The sequence below is a fragment of the Carica papaya genome, chromosome 6, assembly GCF_054855325.1.
Source record: "Carica papaya isolate Zhongbai chromosome 6, ASM5485532v1, whole genome shotgun sequence".
In the NCBI taxonomy this organism is placed as follows: domain Eukaryota; kingdom Viridiplantae; phylum Streptophyta; class Magnoliopsida; order Brassicales; family Caricaceae; genus Carica; species Carica papaya.
In genome coordinates this window covers 31,282,063-31,290,439 of record NC_142314.1, presented here as the reverse complement: position 1 = coordinate 31,290,439, position 8,377 = coordinate 31,282,063, and the positions used below count along the sequence as shown (strand labels likewise).

The 8,377-nt window shown below is 33.6% G+C and overlaps 1 long non-coding RNA gene across 3 annotated transcripts; it reads left to right on the top strand.

Moving 5' to 3' along the window:
• Window positions 1–531: 531 nt before the first annotated feature.
• On the top strand, window positions 532–8,100 carry LOC110815983 (uncharacterized). 3 transcript variants are annotated; one of them, XR_015821599.1, is made up of 4 exons: window positions 532–1,592; window positions 1,788–1,920; window positions 7,097–7,399; window positions 7,473–8,100. It is a non-coding gene; the product is annotated as an uncharacterized LOC110815983 (long non-coding RNA). The 3 variants fall into 3 exon arrangements; XR_015821600.1 differs by having other exon boundaries at window positions 533–1,215; XR_015821601.1 differs by lacking the exons at window positions 7,097–7,399; window positions 7,473–8,100 and adding an exon at window positions 4,179–4,641 and having other exon boundaries at window positions 535–1,592.
• Window positions 8,101–8,377: the final 277 nt, after the last annotated feature.

Below are 8,377 nucleotides of genomic sequence, written 5' to 3'. Positions count from 1 at the left end.
TATTAATATAATGTAATATTATTTTTACATCAATTTTATTTTTATAGTGAAAATTATTACATTTGTAAAATTATTTTTAAAAATAAATTAATATGACATATAATTTTTTTAATATATGTGTATATTTGTAATAATAATAATAATCGATAATAGATATTTTAAAATTTTAAAATATATATTACAAGATATATTTTTTATTAAAAAAATAATATTAACTAAAAATTATTAAAAATGTTATATAATTTAAAATTTAAATAAATATAAAAATATTAGATTTATATAGAAAATATGCTTAATAATAAAAAATGTACTATTTTTTTATAATCAATATATAATTTTTTTTGTGTTAATAATTATAAATTAAAAAATTATTTAATATAATGAGAATACATATTTTATTATGTAGAAGGATATATTTTAATAATTAAAAATTGCACTATTTAAAATATATTAAATAACCTGACTCGTTATAATGACAGCTGGAAATGTAAATTTCGGTCAAAGTCAAACCCTGATTCTCTATATAACTAGAAAATCCCCAGGTTTTCACAAACAAAAGAAAAAAGAAGAGTAGAAGATCCCGAAGCAGACCGCCTCAAGAATTTAAGCCCAACACGACGAAGACGAATAATATTTTCAACTATCACCGACAATATGTTCTCTCGCCGCGAGCCTGCTTATCACGTTATTTTCTTTATTCGGACAATGTTATCGGCGTTCATGTACCCACCGTCTCTCTCTTCTTTCTTGATTGGATTTGTCGTTTCAGATAAGATCAAGAGCGGAACCCATTGATGGAATTATATCCGATTCCGTTGATACGTGAATCTTTTGATTTTCTTTGGACTTTATCTTCGACTTGATTTGCAATTTAATAGTACTTGGTCTTGCAACATTTCAAGAATTTAATCCCTCGAGCAGTGTTTTCTTTATTGTTTATCGTAGATTCTGGAAAACGCGGGTATTGTTGGTTGAATAGGTTAATTGTGTTTTTGTTTTCTCAATCTTGATGAGTGGCGCACCTGTTCGGGGTTTGACGATTCAGTGGTTCACGGTTTGGTTAAATCCTAAACCAACCCTAGCTCTTGTACCTCCCAACATTCTCTGGGAATGCAGACTTTCCAAAGCTTTTTAGCTGCCGAAAACCCTCACTGAAATCCGAAGGTTCATTTGTCTTTCTCTCTTCCCCTGCGCTGGTATCAATTTTAAGCACAGGTATATGGTGCGATCAACAATTTAATCAAATCTTTGAGTTTCTTGACGCCTAGTGTGCCCGACTTTTAGAATCAGTATTCTTGCATAAAATCCCCTGAAAATCCTCAATATGTGATTTAGTTCTTTCAGAGGCGGTGATTCTCTGATACCCAGATACAGTCCACTGTCCTGCTACCCAGAAGCCTACTTTCAGACTTCAATAAGATTCTTAATCGAGTTCTTTCGAGGAGTAGCTCTTTTGGGTTCTGATCTTGCTTGGTTCTTTTTTTTTTTTTGTGTCATGAGTTTCAGTTAACTCAAGGATATGCTCGTTTGGGCAACATAAAATGATCAGTTGCCTGAGTGGAAAAAGTTTCAAGCAAAAATTTGATTTGATTGTAAGTTATGGGTTTCCGGAGAAATTAAAGTGTGACTATGTTTAGAGGGTAAGCTTCTTCTTATGACCTCCAAGGAGAAGTTGAAGACAGAAATTCAATTGTTCTTGAACATAATGGGGTTTACGAAGGAAATTTTGGCTGAGAACCTGTCTGCTTGATGTACAGTTTTTAAGATAGAATCTTTCTTTGTTGCAGGGTTTTGCAGGTTTTGAGGTTGAGAAGTTGTAGCAGAGAGGACTTGAGTTTTTATGAGGTGGTTCTTTTGACAGAAAAGGAGTTCGTGTAGAAGTTTATATCCAGGTCTTGAGATAGTGTGGAGGAATTGTTGGTATGCTACAAATCTCATCTTTTGGATTTATCTTCTTCTTCTGCTTCTGAGAAGGAAGGCTCCTTACTGACCTTATTCTCTATGCTCTTCAACTCTAAGATGCATTCTTGTGCTGCTGTAGTGCCATTGTTGGACATAAATTTAAAATTGAATGGTTAGGATCGATTTTAATGTTTGTTGCTTTTGTGCTTTGTTAATACTGGTGATTAAGCCGGTATGTATATTTATTTGCATCAATCCTATAGGTATTCTTTTGGTTTTTCCTGGAACTTTTTTTCTTCGGTTGAACATGAAATTTGAAGGAAATATGAGAAATGTGTGAGAGGCAGGGAGGCATCTATTGCCCAGTTTTCTTTTGCTGTTCATATTTGATTTTTTTTTTCCCCTTTTTGGCAGTTTTCTTTTAAAATTTCACCGTTCTTCATGTATTTGTTACTCACAATCGGTTGGTGATGCAATAAGGGAATTTTGCTGGTTGCTGTGTGACTTTAGTATACGTGCATACTTATTCTTGAAGAATCTATGAATATTTGTGGTAAATGAATACGTAATTTGAACAGTCTATCAAAGTGCATGTTGGTATGCCTTGACCACTTTTTGTTTGCATTGGATGTTATTACATGAGTTCTTTTCTTGCTTTTCATTGATCACCTACATTATCCAGTGTGTTTGCATGCTCCATTGACTCTATCTAATAGGATGTAGGAAACTCAAAAGTGTGTGAGTTGATTTGCATGTATTCTGTGTTACTGGAAAATCTGCCTGTGCAAAGGCTAATATGCCTTTAGGCCTTTTGGTTGCTAGTTGATTATGTTCTGGACTGTTAGAATGCATGCTTAATAGCTCACTTTTTGTTCCTAGGAAAGCAAGAGCATGCAAAAAAAGCCAGGCGAAAGACTGTTTAATGATCCTTAATTTGCTGGAAGATTTGTTTTCTAAAAAGAACCTCTTTCTTGGTTGTTGATCTGTTCTAACAATTTCTTCTCATTTGTCTGTTTGGTGGATATTAAATGGCATTTTGCAGCTTGCTACCTGAACCGTTACATGGTTTGTTTAACTTTTTGCAATGTATTGTTCTGATTTTTTTCTTTCTTTTTCAAATTTATCATTATTTTGCTTTGTATTGTATCGTTGAGATAGAATTGTTCATTGAATCCTTATGTGTCTATCTCCTTTTTTCTCTTTCTCTTTCTCTTTTCATCTTTGATGTCATCGACTTGGAATTTCTCCAAATCTCAAGAATAGTATCTGATTTGGTTCTTTAATATGTTGTTATCACTCATCTCTCTCTCTTTCCTGCATTGGCTATTTCATTTTGATTCCTTTCCTACTTTTTTTGTATTGAGACTACAGGTGTTGGATCTTGAATTTTTTTTTTTTTTTCAAATTTATCATCCTTTGTCATAACGTTTATCTCCCTTTTTATCTCTCTCTTTTCCTATTGGATGTCATCAACTTCGAGTTCCTCCACATCTCAAGAACAGTCTCTGATTCGGATATATAACATGTTGTTAACACTTCTTGCTTTCTCCTTCCTTCGTTGACTGTTTCGTTATGATTCCTCTCATATCTTTTCTTGGTCAAGACCGTAGGTACATGGACCATGAATCTTTATTTTTTTTCCCCATATTTATCAATATTTTGTTTTGTTTTTGTATTATTGAGATGGAATTGTTTGTTTAATTCTAATACATCTACCTCCAAAAATTTTCTCAAGTAGGCTTTATTTCCTGTGGCTGTTTTGTTTTGATTCGTTTCCATATTTTCTCTTGATCAAGTCTGCAGGTTCTTTTTCTTTTCTTTTCATATATTCTTTTCTCTTTGAAGTTAAAATATCAAATAAGCGTTCTATCAAATTCGAGGTTAAGACTTTAAATTTCTAGAGCTAAGCTAGAAGAGAAATTCAGATAAGTGAACCAACAGCTTCTTTCTCTTTCTTTTTTGTATTTGCTGTCATCAAATTTTTCTTTCAAATTTTTATATCATATTCCTTGCTTGTACCCATAGGTACCCTGTTTTTAGTAAACCGTAGTTTGAATTATTCTGTTAGTTATTACAATGTTGCCTCTGACTATTGTGTTTGAATTGCGCGCTACAATATTGGTTTTCATCACAAAATTATTAATTGATTGTGTAGTTCCTGCAAAAGTTTGATATATGATTTAAGAAAAGTAGAGAAGAACTCGATTTCTGAATAATCAAGTTGAACTTTTGCTAGTCAGGTTAGAGATCTTATGAGATCTATCCTTTTGTTGCAGTTTTTCAAGAATTGGTAACGATTCAATTCCAATGAGATCCAGTGTTGTAGTGTGCGTACGGTCATATGGCACTGGGAAAGCTCATATGTGGCGTTCCATACCTGATTGGTTGTGTTGAAGGAATGAGAGTGAGATGTGTGGAAAAATTGTGAGATGAAAAAAATTATTTGTCATTAGAATTGACAAGATCAAGTATTGTAATTTACGTGTCTGACCTTTGCCATGGCGGGTGCGCTCCCATGGCAGGTCAAAAAGTGCAATAAAATTTATGTCTTTTTGTTTTTGGGGGGATGAGGAGATGGCACGGGATATTAATATATTATTTTGGCCCGGCTCTTCCTATCCCCCATTTGTCTGCGCTGTGTATTATTATTATTTTTTAATTTTTATATTTATTTTCTGACAACTAGTGTAAATTATATACTGACGTAAATTATATGATTTATGATTCTAACTTTTACCACGGCGGGTGCCCTGCTATAATAGGTCAAAAAATGCAATAAAATTCACCCTATTTTTAGTTTTGAAGGGATTGGGAGATGCGACGGGATATTGACATACAATTTCGGCTCGAGTCTCCCTATCTCTCATTGTCTACATGCATACTTTTTTATTTTTCCTACCTCTTATATTTATTTTCGGACCAATTGTATAAATTATATATTTAGATAAATTATGTAATTTATGTATCTGACCTTTACTATGACGGGTGCGCTAGCATGGCAAGTCAGCCATACAAATGCAATAAAATTAAAATTTTGTTTTGTTTTGAGGGGATGGGGAGATGACAAGGGATATTAGTACATATTTTTTTGCTCGGCTTTCCCTATCACCAAATTTTGTGTATGTATACTTCTATCTCTTTTCTAACTCTTATAGTTTATTTTTGACTAATTGTGTAAATTATGTATTTATATAAATTATATAATTTAAGTTTTTGACATTTGCCATGGCGGATGCGCTCGCATGGCAAGTCAAAAAGTGCAATAAAATTCATGTTTTTTTTTTTTGGGTTCGAGGGGATTGGTAGATGGTATGAGATATTAATATATTATTTTGGCTTGGCTCTCCTATCTCCTATTTCTCTACCTTTGTACTTTTTTCTCTTTCTTATTTTTTATATTTATTTTCTAACAAATAGTATAAATTATGTACTTATGTAAATTATATAATTTACATGTTTGACCTCTTCCATGGTAAGTGCGATTGCATGGCAGGTCAAAAAGCGTAATAAAACTCACATTTTTCTTTTGGTTTTGCGGGGATTGCTAGACGGGACAGGATATTAATATATAAATTGGCTTGGCACGGGATATTAAAATATTATTTTGGTTTTGAGAGATGGCACGGGATATTAAAATATTATTTTGGTAAACTCTTACTATCTCTGATTTTTTTGTCTGTGTATTTTTTTTTTCTGCCCTAATTTTTATATTTATTTTTGGACCAATAGTATAAATTATATATTTACGTAAATTATATAATTTACATGTTCGACCTTTGCCATGGCGGGCGCGCTCGCATGACAGGTCAAAAAGTGCAATAAAACTCACGTTCTTTTTTATTTTGGGGGAATTAGGAGATCAGACGGAATATTAATATATAAATTGGTTCGGGTCTCCCTAGCTCCCATTTGTTTGTTTATGTACTTTTTTCTTTTTGCTATCTCCTATATTTATTTTCTGATTAATGGTATAAATTATATATTTACGTAAATTATATAATTTAGTTTGTAATGTATTAGAGTCTCTGGTCACTTTGCTCTGGTAAGGAGGGAAGGAGGTAGGTGCTTCTCCTTCGACATTATGTTCAAGTTAGCTATGCACAAATTTGAAAAGACCGGAAAATGGTTCAGGGTTTTATGGATAACCTTTTTCCTGTTAAAAAAAATCACTGAAGAACCATGTCATTTTCCTTGCTTTGAATTGGTGCAAGAGAAAAAGAAAACCCATAAAAGACTTAGGCATGCCACAAAGTGGAAGATATGCTATTTAAATAAATGTGTAAAGATTTAACTGATTTTTCAACTAATAGATTCATATCTGCAGATAAAGAAATTCAGAAACAACAGTGGTCACTTTTATTGTGTTCCTTTTGGTGTCAATTAGTTACTTGCAGTATGTTGTTTTTGGAATTCCATTATGATGGATTTGATGCTGCATTTTCGTTGCGGTAGTTCTGTTGTTTTCATGATTCATATGAATCCCAAATAATATTTGTTTGCATCAAGTTCTGATTTCAGTTTTGGTTTCTTGACATTTCATGCCTCATATTACATCAGAAGGCCTGCAAAGGTGATATTATAACATTCCGAGCTCCTTTATGGCTTCTTGATATGGTTTGAGTTTTTCTAATCTGCCAAGAGTTATGATAATAAATTCTATTATGAGACTCCACTAATAAAGTAAGGAGTAGCTCTTTTGGGTTCTGATCTTGCTTGGTTTTTTTTTTGTGTCATGAGTGTCAGCTAACTTAAGGAGATGCTCGTTTGGGGAAATATAATATAATCGGTTGCCTGAGATGGAATTGTTTGTTGAATTCTAATACATCTACCTCCAAAAATTTTCTCAAGTAGGCTTTATTTCCTGTTTTGGCTGTTTTGTTTTGATTCGTTTCATATTTCACTTGATCAAGTATGCAGGTTCTTTTTCTTTTTATATATTCTTGGCTTTCTTTTTGAAATAATTTCCATATATTTCATATATTCTTTTCTCTTTGAAGGTAAAACATCAAATAAGCATTCTATCAAAATTCAAGACTAAGACTTTAAATTTCTAGAGCTAAGCTAGAGGAGAAATTCTTATAAGTGAACCAATAGCCTCTTTCTCTTTCTTTTCTGTGTTTGCTGTTATCAAATTTTTATACCATATTCCTTGCTTGTACGAAACATTATGGTTTTTCTTCCTTTGTGAGAGTAGCCAAAAAAGAGAGAGGGAGGAGAGAGGAATCGATCGACGAGAGAGAAGAAGAGGAGTTGTCGCACGGGGGAAGCCAAGAGGAAGAAAGAAGGAGAGGAAAGGAAGACGGAGGTTGGAGAAGGAGAAAGAGAAGAGGGAGCTGAGAACGGCCGTCGGAAAAGGGAAGAGAGAGCTGAGAACGGCCGTCGGAAAAGGGAAGAGAGAGGCGGAGGTGGGAGAGTGGTGGAAGCCAAGCCGAAAAGAAGAAGAAGGAAGAGAATCGGGCTGAGATGTCGTGTGATGGCGAACACCGAGGCAAGCGAGGTAAAAGGTTCATCCTTTTCATTTTTCTTCCCCTATTTCTTTCAATCCTTTTTTATTTTTGTTTATTAATCAGTTTGTAAGTTTAAAAATCATCATCCGAATCTCAAGCAAGCTAGGAAGCCACAAGGTGGTCGAGAGGCGACCATTAGGAGCCAAACCGAGGTCGAATTGCCCCACGCCAGAAAAGTAAAGCCTTTTCATTTTTTTGGTGGTTATTGAGCGATGGTGGAGCGGGACTGGTGTCGGGCTGGCTGTGCGAGCTCGGTTGGGTCACCCACCCACACAGGAACCGAGGAGCTTTCCTCGAGAGTGGGGAAATCGGCCTTCCAGTGGAAGCCGAGGGGCCTTCTTCGGGAATGGAGATCAAATTCACTCTTTTGGGATTTCGATTCACCGTTCGAAAAGCTCAAAAGCCTTCATCGAGTACGAAAATTCGATCCGACAAATGGAAAGCCGATAGGTCTTTCCTGGATACGGATTCTGATGTTTTCGGGATTTTTCATCGGGTTGTCATTGAAAATTGTAAATTCGATTAAATTAGTTTTGTTTAGTATTTAAAATTATATTAATTAATTCATGTCGTATGCGTACAAAAAATTAGAACGTTCAAACGGATTCAGGAATACCGTTGCATAGGAGTGTAAGTATTTCTGATTTTTAACCTGGATTCTGATTTTGAAAATTTCATATATTTTATTAAATTATATGTATTTTAAAATTTGAACAGATATTGACCCGATTTTTGATAAAAAACAGAACTCGAACCTCTAACTAGTGAACCTAAGCTATTGAAAATTATGAGAAAATTAAACTAAAAAACAAACCTAAAGATTGAAGAATACTTAAACTATAATGATAAATAAATTTAGAATTTTAAAAAAATTCCTAATTAAGTGGAAAGTTGAAAAAAAAAATAATATAAGAAAATAAAAATAAAAAGTAAAAAAAAAAATAATTATGATTGGAAATTATCAGTTA